Source organism: Lepisosteus platostomus, chromosome 5 (assembly GCF_059453375.1).
Source record: "Lepisosteus platostomus isolate fLepPlt1 chromosome 5, fLepPlt1.hap1, whole genome shotgun sequence".
NCBI lineage: Eukaryota > Metazoa > Chordata > Actinopteri > Semionotiformes > Lepisosteidae > Lepisosteus > Lepisosteus platostomus.
Genome location: NC_142615.1, coordinates 17,364,900 through 17,382,420, shown reverse-complemented (window position 1 = coordinate 17,382,420; position 17,521 = coordinate 17,364,900). Strand labels below are relative to the sequence as shown.

At 44.5% G+C, this 17,521-nt stretch overlaps 1 non-coding gene across 1 annotated transcript; it reads left to right on the top strand.

Moving 5' to 3' along the window:
* The first annotated feature begins 1,361 nt into the window (after positions 1-1,361).
* Positions 1,362-1,433, top strand: trnat-cgu (transfer RNA threonine (anticodon CGU)). Its single transcript has one exon. It is a non-coding gene; the product is annotated as a tRNA-Thr (tRNA).
* The last annotated feature ends 16,088 nt before the right edge of the window (positions 1,434-17,521 follow it).

The window sequence follows — 17,521 nt, the reverse complement described above, 5'->3', positions numbered from 1 at the left end:
CTCGTTAGCATAGTGCTGAGTACCCCCGCTTGTTGCGCGGGAGAATGGGGTACGTTTCAGTGACAGGGCGCTGGTTTAATTTTTTAACAACCTGACTTCACTTAAAAAAGTATGTACTGTGTACTACGTTTCGGACTAGATAGTGTGGTAGAATATGGAGATCATCTCCAGCTTTGAGCTCAACTGCAACAAGAAGTCATGCTAAATGTAGTATAGTGAGTAGACATCGCCAGACAACAGAACGAGAGAGTAGAAGGCAGGTATATATGGTGTAAGGGCGTGATCTGTGTAGTTAATAAAATAGTTAAAATGATATAAAAACGTCTCTTAATTAACATACACAACATTGAAGGCGACGAGAGATGAGTGCTTGACGGACTCAAAGCGAGTGCAGTGCAGATTTTAGTTCTCTTGCTGGTAGAAACGAACTTCTGAATTTTCGGACTTTTCGTTTAGCTTGGCCATGGAAGATATGGCAGCCGCGCCGAGAAGCTTTGCTTATGCCCAGCTTTTTCCACCGCTTCTACTGAACCTCGGAGCCCGGGATTTGTATACGGAATACAAGATATGGATGGAGTCGTACAGATTTGTTTTAAATAGCCAGTGGATCTACAGAAGCTCAGGATGCCGTGGGACGTGCTACATTACTGCACTGTATCGGGGCTCCCGTGCAGCGGATTTTCGCCAACCTCCCTGGAGAAAAAGACTGTAGCTGCCTTAGACGCTTCCTTTACACCGCGGAGAAATGTGGTTTTGGAACGGCATAAATTTAGGCAGAGAACTTAGTCTCAGGACGAATCTGTTGATGCTTTTGTGACTGCACTAAGAGAACTGGCTAAATCTTGTGACTTTGGAGTATTGGAAACTGACATGTTAAGAGATCAACTTGTGGAAAAATGTGCACATAAGAGACTATAAATTGCTGCAGGAGGAAGGGCTGACTTTAGAAAGAGCTCTTACAGTCGCTAGAATTCATGAAGCAGCTCAAGCAGAATCATGAATGCTTTCTGACCACAGTGACAAAGTGACACTGAACGGGGCGCTCGCTCAAACTTTACAAACAAAAGCCGAGCAGCAGGACGCAGTCATGCTAGAGAAATAGAAGAACAGGGGACGGCTGACATTAAATGTTACAGGTGCGGACTAAGAATGCACAAAGCAGATGAATGCGGAGCGTGAACAGCAAAATGTCTACACTGCAAGAAAACAGGACATTGTGCACATGTCTGCAGAACATCACGTCCGAGTTTAAGGACAAGTATCCCTTTTATTGTTGTTGCTGCCTCCGGTTTACATTTGGCGATGTAAACCAGATTCAGAAAAAAATAATTTGAACAACCTTATTCCCATGCTTACGCGAAGGCGCGGTGGCCAAGTGGTAAGGCGTCGGTCTCGTAAACCGAAGAGCGTGGGTTCAAGCCCCACCCGTGCCAGTTCCACTTGTCACCGCTTTCCTTTAGTTTCAAAGTCTTAAAAAAACTCGCAATGTAGGGATCTCAATAGTAAGAGAACATAACTGTCGCCAGTGATTAGTATTCTTGCATATCCTGCCTTGTTTTTTAGTCAACAAAGCTTGTTTCTCTTCACACCCATCTTCCGAATGATCGCCTCAGCATTGGGAAGGAACGTGCGCTTGGTACAGCCCCCGACTCCATGGTCTGATCACAAACAGATCGGGTGAGCTGTCAGTCCACGTTGGAAGTAACGTTCGAAAGCACAAAAAATCTGACTTAGGAACGAGAAGACCGTGTTTTTTTAAACGAGTAAACGATAAAATAATATACTGCCTGCAAGACTATGTCAAGTTCAAGTTCAAGTTCAAGTTTATTGTCATTATACTCATACACAGGTATATGGTATAACGGAATGCTATTTAGCTAGCTCTCGGACATAAGTAGTACAAAGAAAAAAACACAACAACAATACAATTGTATAACAAAAGAAAGAGAGAGACAACAGCCGATGTCCAAAAAACAACAGGCAGCGTGCAAAACAACAAAAAGGTAACAGGTTATGTGCAAAAACACGCATCAAAAGAATGAAATAAAGGGATAGAAATGATGGGGAGTGAGCTTTTGACATGTATGGTAGAGATAGATTTTCAATGTGTGTTTGGGTTTTTGGTAAGAAAGAAGGCACTGTGAGGTTCAGATCATAGGTGAGAGGTCAGGTGAGAGTGAGAGAGGCTGGGAGTTTAATAGTTTGATAGTGCGGGGGTAAAAACTGTTTCTGAGTCTGGTAGTCCGGACCCAAATGCTCCGGTACCGTTTTCCATGTCATGCTAAACGCCACAAATTGTGTTAGTCCAGTCGTATCAATCGTCCTAAAAATACGGAAAATCGGATGCGACTGGTGCAGTCAGCACCTATTTCTTCAGGATAGTCGAGCATTTTAAAACAGCAAATTCACAGCTTTGTGTCTATTAAGCTTTGTGTTTCACTCTCCAAATAGAGGCACGGGTTTAAATCCCACTCCCGACAATCAGGCGTTTTACCCTGACTTTTTTACCTGCCTTTACACTGTTTCAGTCTTGTTGTGCTCGCTGACAATCACAATACGAGGAAAACGGAGAAACTGCTATGCAAAAACATAACGGACAGAAAAAAGCTTCGTAAACACGTGAATGTGATTAGCAGCAGTAAGGTATGCATTCAAATGTTTAAGGCTGATTTATAACAGCAGCAGAAGAAAGGTGCAGCCTTTGTGAGAATTCGCGGGTTTCTATGCTGCTTGGACTTCTTTCAAGCCTATGAAGTGACCCCCGTTTTATTTTCATTTTCAAACTTCAGAACCGAATAACGAAAAGGTTTCATGTCTGACAGCATTCCGTTGCAAATACCGTTTCCACGATGTATTCAGCGACGGGAATGAAATATTTTAGTGCTGGCTCAAATGCGAGGAATTTCAGAAAAACCTGGAAAAGAAACGCTTGCAGTAAATGACAAATGTAAAGCGTGTAGTCAGCATGAACAGAACAACGCAATGCTCTGTAAAAACGATCTGGAGCCGCAATTACTCTTTTATCTCGGGCAGTTCATTCCGATAAGATGTTTCCGCAGAATAAATGAAATGCCGAACTCCAAACATGTTGTTGCCATTATTGTTACTCCTGCTGCTGTAGTTTTAAGCTTTAATCAGTGGGTATGTAATGTTGTAAAAGGGCTGGACTACTTTGTTCAGTCCAAATTCCACTATGTGAATTTATGCTTTTTTAATATAAGCATTAACAATACAATGCGTGCTCAAAAACCGTTACTTATTAGCTTAAGAAGCGGCAGTGTTTTGACAAAGTGTGGTATTCGAACAGAAAATGCTGAAGTGTTTAATACTTGCTTGTGAGCAGATCTCCCTCGATTTAGACAAACTCTTGTTCGGCTGATGATTTCAGATCAAAATCTGAATCAAGTGGAAAGAAAGCTGAATTACGCTGGGTACTGGGTATCACTGTTACGCCATCAGGTCATGCTAGGAGGATTGGGGGGATCAAATTGACACAGAGGGACCCAATGTGGGGGCTGAACCCACAGTTCTGAGATTAAGAGATTTTTGCTCTATGGACTGCGCCTATATAACTCTTGTGCTACAGCAGTAATGTTTCTGGGTGTGGATGAACATGACATATAGACTGACAGCAGGAACACGTGGCCCACAGGCAGTGACAGTATCGCTATATTTAGCTGCAGTATATTGTGTTGAGAGCAGCATTAACTTTCCTGCAGAGATGGGAGTGCCTTTAATACAGCTCTTTCAATCGGACAGAGTAACAGGAACTGACCTAAAGTTTCGGCTGTGGATCCATCTCCACATGGGGGACAGTAAAATAGCGATGAAGTAATGTTTCTGGGTGTGGATGAACATGACATAATAGACTGCCAGCAGGAACACGTGGCCACCAGGCAGTGACAGTATCGCTATATTTGGCTGCAGTATATTGTGTTGAGAGCAGCAATAACTTTCCTGCAGAGATGGGAGTGCCTTTAATACAGCTCTTTCAATCGGACAGAGTAACAGGAACTGACCTAAAGTTTCAGCTGTGGATCTATCTCCACATGGGGGAAAGAGACAGTAAAATTGCGATGAAGAAACATAAAGATTTGTGCTCGCTGCAAAGTAGGAAAGAGGTGGTCAGACACATGAAACAGCTTGGTGATAATTTGCAGTGACAATTTTATGTTATTTAGTACACGGATTTCTCTTCATGTTCCTTAAGATGTGTAATTTGTATGTTGGTTGTATGAGAACAGTTTCTCCTAAAGTCCTGTCAATTGACAGTGGAGAGCTAGCTGGTGCACATCTTCAAGAAGACTCTCTTTAAGGCGGTTACAAGTTTCTCGAACAAATCTGTGTCATATTTTTAAAATAGTTTAGCTAATGAGCAACGAGAGTACAAATAAATTCTCCCACCCTCCATTTGAAGATAAAACTCCATGTGCGAGTCAAAGTTTCCTTGAAGCTACTGATGTTCGTCATTATTGGACATTCCCGATGATATTGACTAAGAAGCTCAATTTTTACGTGTTGTAGTTCAACATGTGCAAAACATTCGTATCCCCTGCAAATATCGGCAAGGTCAGTGATATTCTCAACAATTTGTGCCATTGCAATTCGTGCGATTGGTGCCATACTTTTTCGAAATGTATACTGACATGCCAGGATCAGAGGGTCATATTTAAAAAACTGGTGCATTAAAATTTCTTGTACTTCAGGATTTTGATAGTCTGTTACATTGTCTTTCACACGTCAGAACTGTGAGACATTTTCATAATCGGGGGGAAGGCCGTAGCAATAAGCAGAAAGTGCAATCACCTTTTCCCAGTGTAAGTCCCTGTTGTGGTGAGTTTTTAAAATTGGTTTGCGATTTTCTGAAATATATTCCATACAAAAATATAAATTGGACAGTCGCTATTTATTTGGATATTCCCGTTCAGTGAAGATGTCTACAGTATTCCAGCCGGATTAGTACTGATCGAAGAGAGCCATCTACAGGCGAAAGGCGACATAACATCACAGCAGCACCATTTAAGGTGGAACGAAAAACACGCATAAGAAGCTGGCGAATAAGAAGCCAATTTAAGCCTCGTAGCAGACCCTTGGAGGCACGCTCAAAATAATCATCTTTCCAAGTACTTAAGAGTCATATTTAGATCGCTTTACTGCAATTTTATTTGATTGATGGGAGATGTGAAGCCATCGAGCCTGTACTGCACTTTCACATTGAAATTGAAGCCATTTCTCATGCTTTCTCTCAGTTTCGGGGCTGCAATTGAGTGTAAAGGAGGCGACTTGAAATTGAAACGTGTAATCACCTTACAGAGGGTCTTCACGACGGGGTGCGTCAGCTAGTTCTCCATTATTGTCAGTTTACTGGACTTCTGAAGAAACCTATCTACAGCGAAGATACAAACTGCACAGTTTAAGGCACATGAAGAGAAATCTGTTTGCTGATTGACTCAAAAAATGTCGATACAAATAATCTGCCAGGCTGATTTACTTGTCTGACCACCTCCCTCAGTTCCCCTTTGCTGTTAGCACAATTCTTTCAGTTTCTTTTCATGTATTTTCCTTGCTATTTTAGTGTTCCCCATGTATAGATGGATCCACAACCGAAACCGTTTTCACCCTGTGTTTCTGCAGCGTCAGTCTGTATGAGGAGCACGACTTGCACAGCTCCAGTGGTGCAATTGGTCAGCACGTGGTACTTATACAACAGTGCACAGCGGAGTTATACCGAGGCTGTGAGTTTGTGCTTCACCTGGAGCAGTGTCTTTAGCTACTGAGAGCAACTGTCGAGTTTAGATACTGTTAGGTATTTGATGGAGATAAATTAACATCAAACGAACAAGTAAAGATTTATTTCGAGTCACAATCAAAGAAGGCTCCACAGCTGAAACGTTGTGTTTACTTCCATTTTCAGCATGGAATAAACCTATACTTTTCCATTTGCAGACCACGCATGCTGTGATGCAGCTCCCTACTTAAATTACTATCAGCTATGTACCTCCAGTTGACCTGTACACAAATATATGAGAGAGGTCTACTGAGACGAGAGGAGCACTGAAGATTTGATAAAGCTCTCGCATTAGATTCTGTGTTTATGTTGTTCCCCAGATTTGTTTTTAATGTTCTTTCTCTTTTGAAGTTGTTGCGTTTGTTTTTTTTTTTTCTGATTGGTAGCTACAACGGGTCAGTTGCAACAAACTGGCTGCTGAAATCTGTCAGCAGCTCTGTAGCAAACCTGTTCTCAATTGCAACAAACCTAAAATAACAGCTGCTCCCCATTAGATGTTACTAAAGTAGGAGACTAAGCAGACGAAGTGGAACAAAAGATTACATTGGGACTGTCCTGAATGTAGTGGAAATAATATCGTCATTAAGTAATGAACAATTGCTTTCCAGACACTACAATTATTCACAAGGAATTTTATCAATACATATTTTATTAATAAAAGTGTAATATCTTAATAATGAAGTTTAATGTTATCTATATCAGTAGCTGTATTACAGGTAATGCATGCACAGACTTTATTATACTATAATGAATTTTCAGGTATCCCGGGGAGAGAACTGAAGTGAAGGAAATACATATTTAAAAGGGGTGTAAGTCTTAAATGTGTTCTGTCACATAGGGGTGTTAATTGAATAGATTTGTTGTAATATTATTTGACTCTACACTTGTGTTTCTCAGGAGACAGCATTAATATTGGGGATTTGCGGATACAGATAATAAGTTGTACTATACAGGCAAATGTATGGTTACCTTAATGAAAAAAACTCTTATCATTACCCTTTTCAACATTATTATTTAAGACAGTCTTTCAGAACAGTATTCTCGTATTAGTGGCTATAGTCTAATGATAATGGTGGTGAAACAGGCGAAATGTGCGGAAAGAATTGGAGATGGAACAGGAGACTCATCCAGTCGATAGAAAGCTTGGGTAGGACTGCACAAACACCGTGCCAGTGCTTAGTAGCGTCATTTAAAAATAATACGTGGTTTAACAATATCAACTGCTCTTCTGTGAGCTCAGCTCCACTACTAGTAATACATTGCCCAAATTTTCAAATTAGATACATGTGTTTTCTACGTGTATGTAATTGGTACTTTTTTGTTTTAACTGATTTAAAATATAATCTGTATAAAACAGACAAAGGGTTTATGTGTCGCGCTGAAATTCACACACAAGTAAGGAAAGATATCGCGCTTAGGAAGAAATCCAGAGTGGAGACGCCGGCGATTGAAAACAACCACATACAGCCTGTACTGTATGTGCTCTACCACTGAACGAAACTTCCGACAACTACTGTATCTTTATCTGCAGCACTTTCTTTTAGGAAGAGTGAGGAGTCTACAAGCCTAGAAAATAAGACAACTAAGTGAACGACAAATTTTCACTTTTTGATTAAAGAACATAAAAAACACCTTTCTTCCAGCCAAATTCAAACCAGAGAACAAAGAGTTCCCAGCTGTTTCCACTATATTCCTCCGCTCTTATAACTGAGTTATCGAAAACACAGGAAGCCCACCTTTTGTCTTACATAAAGCACAATGTAGTGCAGCGGTCCTATTTATTTAAAACCCAGTTCGAAATCAAATCTCATTCCCATAGTCCTGTTTAGTTTGAATTTAAGCAGTTATAGCAGCAATGCTTGGTAATAAGACAGAATTAAGCGTTGCTGTGCTTTCCTTAATGAGGCCCCATCTCACTCTCCATCCCTGTGGTGCAGCCACAGAGAAAGTATTCATGCAGGCTGATTTAAGATGTTTTCTTTTGATAAGGGACAGCTCCCAAACGGGGATGCACTTAGATAAGCCTGGCTATCATGATCAATGGTCATCCATTGGCGCCTATCTGTCTAGGGAGTGCCAAATGGACATCTGGACTGCATTCCTAAGTGTCAGGAGTATGTGACTAGTATCTCACCTTGATCAACCAATCAGAGACTGGCAGGGTGTGGTAACACCATGTGGGTCTCCAATGCCCGCCAAACTCTCAACCTATCAGAACACATCTGTGTCTTGGTCAAAAAGGGAGCGCAAGCTCAGATCAGGGCTCTCCTTGGCCATTTTCGCGCATCCTCAGAGACAATCACGTGACAAAGGCTGTTGTCTGCAAAGGGACTTGGACTTTGTTCTAAGCGCGGGGCCGAGGATCCCGTACGTTCTCAGAATTCTACCAACGTGAACGCTCCGCTTGATCAACGGCAGCCCACAGTTGGACCCTCGTCGACAACCTGAATAGCTTATTCAGAAGCAGCGCTGGACCGGGAACGAACCAGCTTCTTCCTGGGCAAAAGAGTGACTTGTGAGGACTAGCCGTCACACTGCATAGAGTGCATAGTGCATAGAGACTTTCTACCAGCCAGCCGGACTGCTGGTAGATCCCCTCGGAGCAACGACTGCCCTGCACGCCGCAGTCAGATTCCTCCGCCCGTCCTACTCCGAGCTGCACCTCGACTGGTTGGCCAGTAGCCAGAGGACGCCGGGACAACGCCCATTGGACAACCGCCGGGACTGAGGCTGCAACAGAGCCTGTCAGCTGGTTTGGTGTTCGTGCTGGGAAATTCCAAATCCATACACAGTGGATAAGTAAACCCCATGTTCTACATTGCGTCTCGAGAATTCAATTGTACCTCAACACAAGTTGTTATCAATTTAATTCATGAGTAATGTATTTACTTCCGAGTTTAGAGTAACAGTGGGTAATAACACTGATTAGCGATTTGGTAACCGAACGATATATATTGACATATATTCTCTGTTGTGTATCTCTTTGTGTTTGCATCTCTTCGAGATTATATACTTTGTATATTGATAACCCTCACAGTAAGGTCTGCTGCTCGTATCCAGGCAGACTAGTATATGTTTGGTGCACAATTTATATGAATAAATGTATCTCGTGTATTTAACCCGTGTGTGTGCGTTGTTAGTTGTTCTGACGATTGATTTTCTAAAAACCACAACGAACAACCTCGTGATTACTGCTACAATTAATAATTGTCTCAGTAAACCCATCAAACCTCTACACTTGTATAGTATAATTTATTATCTGTACCCGCAAATCCCCAATATTACTGCTGTCTCCTGAGAAACACAAGTGTAGAGTCAAATCATATGAAATAATACAACAAATCTATTCAATTAACACCCAGATGTGACAGAACACTTTAAAGACTTTAAGACCCCTTTAAATAAGTATTTCCTTAATTTCAGTTCTCTTCCCTCCATGGGATACCTGAAAATTCACTATAGCATAATAAAGGCTGTGCATGCATTACCTGTAATACAGCTACTAATAAAGATAACATTAAAGTTGATTATTAAGAAATCACGCTTTTATTAATAAAATATGTTTTGATAAAAGAAGTCTTAATAGAACCTAGGTAAATCCCTGTAGTAGTCTAACACCTACAAAAAAGAAAAAAAAAACAGAACAACTTCAAAACAAAGAGAAAAAGAACATTAAAAACAAATCTGGGTAACAACAAAAACACAGAAAAGTGAGTGCTTTTTCAAGTCTTCGGTACTCCATCGTGCTCCTCTCGTTTCAGTAGACCTCTCTCATATATTTGTGTATAGGTCTGCTGGAGGTCCATTGCTGATGGTAATTTAAGTAGGGAGCTGTGTCAGCATGTGTGGACTGCATAGGAACAAGTAAAATTTTATTCCATGCTGAAAAGAGAAGCAAACAATGTTTGAGCTTTGGAGCCTTCTTCAGGTCTGACAAGGAACAAACCTTTACTTGTTCCTTTCATGTTAATTTAGACCTGATCTCCAGCAAATACTTAACAGGACCTAAACTGGTCAGTTAGTTTAAATAGTTGAAAATATAGGCCACACTGCTCCAGGTGAGGCTTGAACTCAATCTCAGCATGAGTTCGATCGCACCACTGGAGCTGCAGAAGTCTTTTTTTACACAGACTAATGCAATTGCAATTAGTCACGAAACAAACGAGAACTGCAGCTGTACACTTGAGACAGGATGCTACTGTATTAATTTTGTTTAACACTCCAGTCGAACAAGCCGACATGTCACTATTGCTAAATCATTACAAAAGACGCCAACTAATGACCAGTTTTATTTTTAACAGAACTTTACTGAAAGTTAAACTTATAAAACTACCTGAGCAAATAAATACAACAATTATTGTTCCTCTGACCTTCTCAGTATTTCTTTTTTTAAATTAATACATTTATTTATCCACAGTGTGCCTTGTGCTTACTTTTCAGAACTCTCTCTCCTGTGTCAGTAGGAGCTTACATTTCAAGTTAAGTTCTTTAATCAGTTCCAATATCTTCCTTTCAAAGTAGGGAAGAGCAAGCTGGCATGTTGTTTTGCCTATGGTTATTCTTTATGACTATATCTTCTGACACCTGTGCACAATCCTACAACATTACAAGAGAAGCACTATAACAGGAGTCATAAAAATGCAAGAAGCCACTTTGAACAATCTTTCGGAATTGTAAAACAACTAACGCTTTGCTTGGCTGTCATTTGGTTTGTATACCAGTCCATCAAGAGCCAGCACCATCATCATCAGGTCATGTGCAGTCCTACACAACCTTGCGATTGACTGGGATGAGCTACCTTTTCCATCTCCATGGCATGCAGCACACTCTGGCTGTTTCAACACAGTCATTATTGGACCACAGTGCACTGTCTCTTCTGTCCTGTGGCTATCATAATCACTTTTAAGAAGCCAAGTTTTTTTCTTTAACATGTGCTTGGGTGCCACCCATTTCCTTATTATCCCTGCTTTCCACTGATAACCACAAATACAGAGACCCATCACAACAAAATACTTAGCAAATCTATTCAGTTGACTCCCAAATTTTATAGAACATATTAAAAGCTCCCACTCTATTTATATAACCATTTGCTCTGTTCTGTTCTCTTCACTTCCTAGCATATCTTAAAGCTCACAGCTACTAGTAATGATTGACATTAAACATAAATAGTAAATGACACTTCTGTAAATACACACATTAATAAACTTCATTATTAATAAATATGGTATGAGTGTAAAGCAATTTTAATTAATATTCCAATACATTTCCAAGCAACGGATTATTTCCACTATATTTGGGAGCCTTCTAATGCAATCCTGCGTTACACCGAGTACGGTGCTAAGCCAAATGAAGACAGTTTAAATTAGTCCGCTACTTTAGTTACTCTGGAGTGCTGCAGTTGTTACTTTGTGTTCATTGCAATTGAGAACAGGTTAAGTTCGGCACTGCGGACTAAGCACAGCAGGAAAGTTTGTTGCAATTGGACTTAAGGTGGAGCACAAGTTTAGACGGCATCTGCGTTCTAAGCACGGGTTGAACTCCTGTTAGTATGCTACTTTCAGTTCGATGCAATTGACCCATAGAGTTTGCCCTAATAAGGTCTGAATGAAGCTTAAGCAGAGCCAACCCATTGCCTTTATAACTTCCATTAATCTCCACCCATCTTCCCTCGCTCACTTTTGATCTTTCTAAGACAAGCATTTAACTGGAGTTCAGCCCAATGATACTGCTGAGAACCAGAGAAAAAATATATATATATATTGTAACGCCCTCGCCTGGTGGTGAGGAGGAAGCGCCCCTAGGCGTGCATAGTACCGCTGGGCATGCTGGGAGTTGTAGCCGGGGAGAGTCTGAGGGTCAGCACGGTGACCAGCGGCTGACCCTACCTGTGTAAATAATGTCCTAGTAGTTCTAGTGCCCTGTGTAGTCTTATAAGTGTATAGCGTGTTGTTAAGTAATTACCACCCTAAAGATGTGTACGTGTTCTGTCAGTCTCCTCATGTGCATGTATATGCTGTGTTTGGTTTTGTGGTTGTTAAAGAATAAAGCTATTGCTTGGTTTGTTAAATGTGTCTCCACTGTTCCTTTGTTCTGAGAAAAACCTGTAAATGCTACATTGGTGTCAGAAGCGGGCAGGATGGACAAATCTTGGCAGACATTAGCCGATTCTGTCAAGTGCTGTCTGACTCTAAAAGAGACAGAACCCATCGGCAGCGCACATAGGGAGCCTGAGCAACTCCTGGGTGCGACAGGTGGCCACAGCCCTTACCAGGGCTATCCAGTAGTGGTCCTGCCGGTAGAATTGGGGCGACTGCCTGCTACTCCCGCCCAGTGGATGCCCCAAAGAGAAGATACCCTCCCTGCCGGAGCTGACCAGCGATTCCCACACCGACGGAGGAGTCCAGCAAGGGGGAGGAGAAGCCAGCCCGTGCAGCAACCCCCGCGGAACAGCCCCGCACGCTGTTTTGCGACCGCAGCGGGAAGAGACGACACCGAGCCCGGTTCTGCTGGGCACCCAAACCTCGCACTCCGTGATCAGTGTCGGGAAACGGGAACGGGTCGGCTCAGCGCGGGGACGGCCGCCCTTGAACACCTCAACCCCCTCTCCGGAGAGCGCTGTGAAGACCGGCACCCCTCACACCACTGTGGGGCGAGTCGGCTATAGCCTGTACCTCCAGTGCCGAATCGAATCGAGGAACAACCCTGCCTGGCCCTACTGCGGCTAAGGACTGTGATGGGACAGCTCGCCGCAATGCGGGGGAAACAGGAGCTTGCCTTTCGTCTAGGTGCAGCGATGGTGCGCCACCCCTGCTACCTCGCACCCATCCAGGAGGACTGCATTCTGGGGCTGGACCTTCTGCAGCGAGTGGGGGCCAGTTTGGACTTGGGCCGGCAGGAGTTGGTGTGGCAGGGGGAGCAACTTCACCTGGTGGAGGGCAGGCCCGGCGAAGGCCGAGGGACGCGGGCTTGCCGGAGCCGGGGGAAAAAGAGTCAGTGGCGGCGGCGGCAGACCGGGCCTGTGAGCCGGGGAGCGAGCGTGCCGGATCCTGCCCCCGAGTCGGCCGGGGGGCCAGACAAGGCGGCAGCGGTTGCGTGGAAGATCCTGGAGATGGCCGCAGCAGGAGTGATTAAGCCCTCCGCGAGCCCTCGGCGCCAGCTGTACTGGTCCAAAAAAAAGAAGGCTCGTGGAGGTTCTGCGTAAACTACCGCAAGCTGAACGAGGTCACCTGGAAGGATTCATACCCCCTGACGAGGATAGACGATGCCAAGGACTACATCACCGGGTCGACCTGGTTCAGCTCCCTTGACCTCCGCTGTGGCTACTGGCAGGTACCACTCGCTTGAAGCCTCTGGCAGTTTACTGCCTTTGGCCTGTGCAATGCCCCGGCGACTTTCAAGTGGCTGATGGAGAGGGTGCTGGCATCGGTCCCGTGGAACCAGTGTATGCTGTATCTGCTGCGCAGCTTTCTGGGGTTGGCTTCGTATTACCGGAGGTTTGTCCGGGACTTTGCCAGCATCGCTCCCCCGCTGCACCGCCTCACCGACAAGGGCCGCCGTTTCGACTTGAACTCGGGCTGCGAGACGGCTTTCAGCCGGTTACGTGAAGCTCTGGTGGGGGTCCCCGTGTTGGCCTACCCCGATCCATGGTTACCGTATATCCTGGATACCGACGCAAGTGTCTCAGAGTTGGACACGGTGTTGGCGCAGGAGGGGCCAGATGGGGAGCGGGTAGTTGCCTACTACAGTCGGGTTTTGAATAAGGCTGAACGGAATTACTGCGTGACCCATCGTGAGCTGCTGGCGGTGATGGTGGCGGTCTGCCACTTCAGGCCGTACCTGTTCAGGACCCGATTCCGGTTGAGGACCGACCATGTGTCCCTCACCTGACTGCTCCACTTTAAGGAGCCAGAGGGGCAGATGGTGTGATAGATGGAGGTCCTGCAGGAATACGACTTCACTGTCGTACACTGTGCGGGATCTCGCCATCTCAATGCTGACGCTCTCTCGCGGTGCCCCTGTGAGGCCGCAGACTGCTGCTACTGCGCCCAGCGTGAGCAGTGTGAGGGGGCCGTCCGCACCGAGTCAAGCGCCGTGGCCACGGCCCTGGAGGGGCCACTGGGGGTGGGTCTGTCAGACGTGGTGCAGCGACAGGCAGCTGATCCGGATGTGGGGCCGGTGCTCCCCTGGAAGGCAGCAGGAGCGCGGCCTCTGCGAGAGGAGCTTGCCCCGCACCCAAAGTCCGTCAAGGCCCTCTGCGACCTGTGGGAGGCCTTGGAGGTAAAGGATGGGGTGCTGCGCCGGGGTTGGCGGGCACCCTTCAGTGGCAAGATATGGTGGCAGCTGGTGGTGCCACAGTCGCTCCGCGGGGCTGTGCTCCGAGTGGTGCACGGCCATTCGGGCGTGGGGCATTTCGGCTGTAAAAAAAACTTCTTATTGGGGTCTTTGCCACCGGGACATGGAGCGGTATTGCCGAACGTGTGCGGTGCGCGTGGCCCAGAAGGAGCCCGCCTCAAACAACACCAGGTGGGGACTCCTGTGGAGCAGGTGGGGGTTGACGTTTTGGGCCAGTTTCCGCGCACTGAGGCCGGAAACTGCTATGTCCTGGTGGCGGTGGACTATTTTACAAAGTGGCCGGGGGCATATGCCCTCCCGGACCATAGTGCCCCCACCGTGGCCGATGCACTACTGGAGGGGATGTTTGCCAGGCTAGGGGTGCCGGAGGAGTTACACAGTGACCAGGGGCGTAACTTCGAATCCCAGGTCTTCGCCAGAGTGTGCCAGCGCCTGGGGATCTCTAAGACGCAGACCACCCCGCTGGATCCCCGGAATGACAGGTTGGTGGAGCGGTTCAATCGGACTTCAATTGGTTTGAAGAGTTCTGCTGTGTTTTTGTGGTTAAGGCGATGGACTTGAAGTCCATCGGGGTCTCCCCGCACAGGTTCAAGTCCTGCCGACTACGACAATCTCCTTATGTCATCGTGTGCCTGCATAAAAATGGAAACGCACTGCTCTACTTTTAAAGCGCAAAATTGCTTGAAACTGCTGCCTTGGAAACAAATTCTTCAGCGTCCACAAATGACATTTCGCAGCTGAAAGCAGATAAGGATGCTTTTAGTGTTCGTGTGTCTTGTGCCCTACTTCCAGCCTTTGAAAACCTAATTAGTAAAGCTGAAAGAACCGACTCCATGGATGTTGGTCGTGCACAAGGAGGAGCTGTGACAATAGCAGAGCAGGAGTGAGGATGGCGCAGATGGAAACTCGTTTTCATGCGCTCCTCTGGAAGGAATGAAAATAAAAGTCGAAACCCAAAACAGTAGTAGCCATAAGAGTAAATGCCTCCTAACAGCTAGCAAGCGCTCCTAGTTAGTGTCATGGTGTGTATCCCTGCCTGTCATGCGGGAAACTGGGGTTTGATTACCGACGGGGAGACAGGTAGCTTTTTTACAATCAGATTCCAATCTCTAATGCTGTGTGTGAGAGTTTACGTAACTTTCCTTTTCTCACATTTTCTGATGACTATTCCAAATGGGCGCCCTGTCAACTCCTAATACTTTTCAAAAACCTGCCTGCATGTTTGATTATTTTTATTTTTAAAAAGTTCAATATTGATCATAACTAAAGGAATTAATGATCACGAACACAAAAAAGGGCTGAAGATGCGAGTCACTCTTGAATTAGAGCTGGGTGACACGGGCTTCTGTTGTGATATGGTTGTATGAGAAGCAAGAGGAATCGCTTTTCTCCTATGGAGCATGAGCTGAATCAGGAGTGAGACATTTCGTGTGTTCGTGCATATGTCAACGCATTAACCTACATCGTAAAACTAAAACTAAATTAAAAACTAACATTAAGTTATCAGAGACATTAAATTATATACAAACAAGAGACAGGCAAAGTAATAATTCTACATTAAGTGTCCTACACTGACCAAACTAATTGAAATGGTCTGATTCAGAGCCTGTGCAGTTCATGCTAATTAGAACGACACCAGTACTGAACCCTCAGCACCGTACTGAGCACAAGTTGAGCTGCTCTCCAACTTTGCTACCCACGAGATTTCATTCCAATGGAGCTCAGAGAAGGAGCTGATCTCCAGACAGTAGTGTTGTCTGCAGCCTCATGCGAATTTCGACAATTTACCCGAAGTGTTTTCTATAGCTTTCAGGTGCAGTTAATTTATATAAAGGAAGGTAAATCGTTTTAACGCAACAAAAGCCATGCAGGAGTCAAACATACAATTTCCTGATCTTAAGTCAGACGCGTTATCCATTATGCCATTGGTCTTACATCGCTCAATTGCACCATAGTGACCTCAGTGCCACTAATAGTAATACATACTATATTTCTGATTGAGCGCTGAGTGCAAAGGTTGAATAAGCTTTGCTCCTGCCAACAATTCGGCGTGAAAAAACACAGCATTAAAGTTTCACAGACAAATGCAGCATGCCGACAAAACCAATTTTAAAAACAACTACGGCACACTACAATTGCACTGACTCTGAAAAGTGATCACGGCAGATGTTGTTCCCTGCATAACGCTGAAGGGACCAAAGAGCATTGCTGTTGGGAAGACAAAATAAAGCTTTTTTCTGCCTTGATGTTAAGCTAACAAAGACTATCTTGAAACACCTAATTCAGTCTCTCAACAGACTGTCAAGCAAAGTTTTTACCCATTGAACTCCCAATAGAAGGATGGTCTTAACCCACAAACACTTAGCAGCAGTGAAATTCAAACCTACCCTGTGAAGAAATTGGAGCACAAACCCAGCACCTTAGACCGCCCAGCCACACTCCCAACACCTTACTTTTTTCAGAGAACGCCGGGTTCAGCTCTTGGTGTGCGACCCGTGAAAACGACTGCACCTTCGTTTTCCGAGATGCTTCCTATCACTTCTTTGTCAGCTCTGAATATAGTGCTTCTTTGGAGCAGGCTTCAGACCTTTTATTTAATGTATAAAGGAGGGCGCATTCCTAAACATGTAATTCCTGTTTTAGAAATGTTTTGGGCGGTGTGTTTTATGTAACACACAAACAGTATTCTGATTGTATTCTGTAGACCTCTGTAGCAATCATACTGGATGTGACATGGATTCTGAAATGTTTCTTGAAAAGGTATTCAGGGCTGCTTGAATCTATAATAAAAAAGTGACCTGAAACTTCCTACCTTCCAATCACTGATGTCGCTCTCCCTAAACCTGTACGTGATGTTTTGCAGATGTGCAGTGTGCCTTTACTCCTGTATTAAAAACGACCTCCGTTGTCGGTCGGAGTTGAAGGAGAACTAACTGCACAGAAAAAGTATGTAACGATAAAATGTTACTACACTTCAGAATGTCCCTGCTCACACACGTCGGTGTGGGGAGCGGGCAGGTAGAGAGCTTTTCCAGAAACTCATGATGTTTCTCCCGGGGTGTTACCTGCGGTAGTATCTTTCTCTGCGCCCTTGGAAAGAAAAGAGCGGCTCCAGTGCAAGGTAAGTTCAGAACAGCCGGTCTTCTTGTCTTACAAAACAAGAAATTTATATCAACAGGGAAATTGAACAATACAGAAATCAGCGCAGTATAAAATAGGAAGCAATCAAACAAAATGCTCAGAAAAAATCGTAGTTGAGTAAATTGGTGTAAAAAAAAATATTTGTAAGCAAAGGAGAGCCCGCGCTGCGCGTGAAACACATCAATCGTTCAGCATTTCTGAAACGTTTAATTGAATTGACAAAGAAATCCTCTCCTTAAA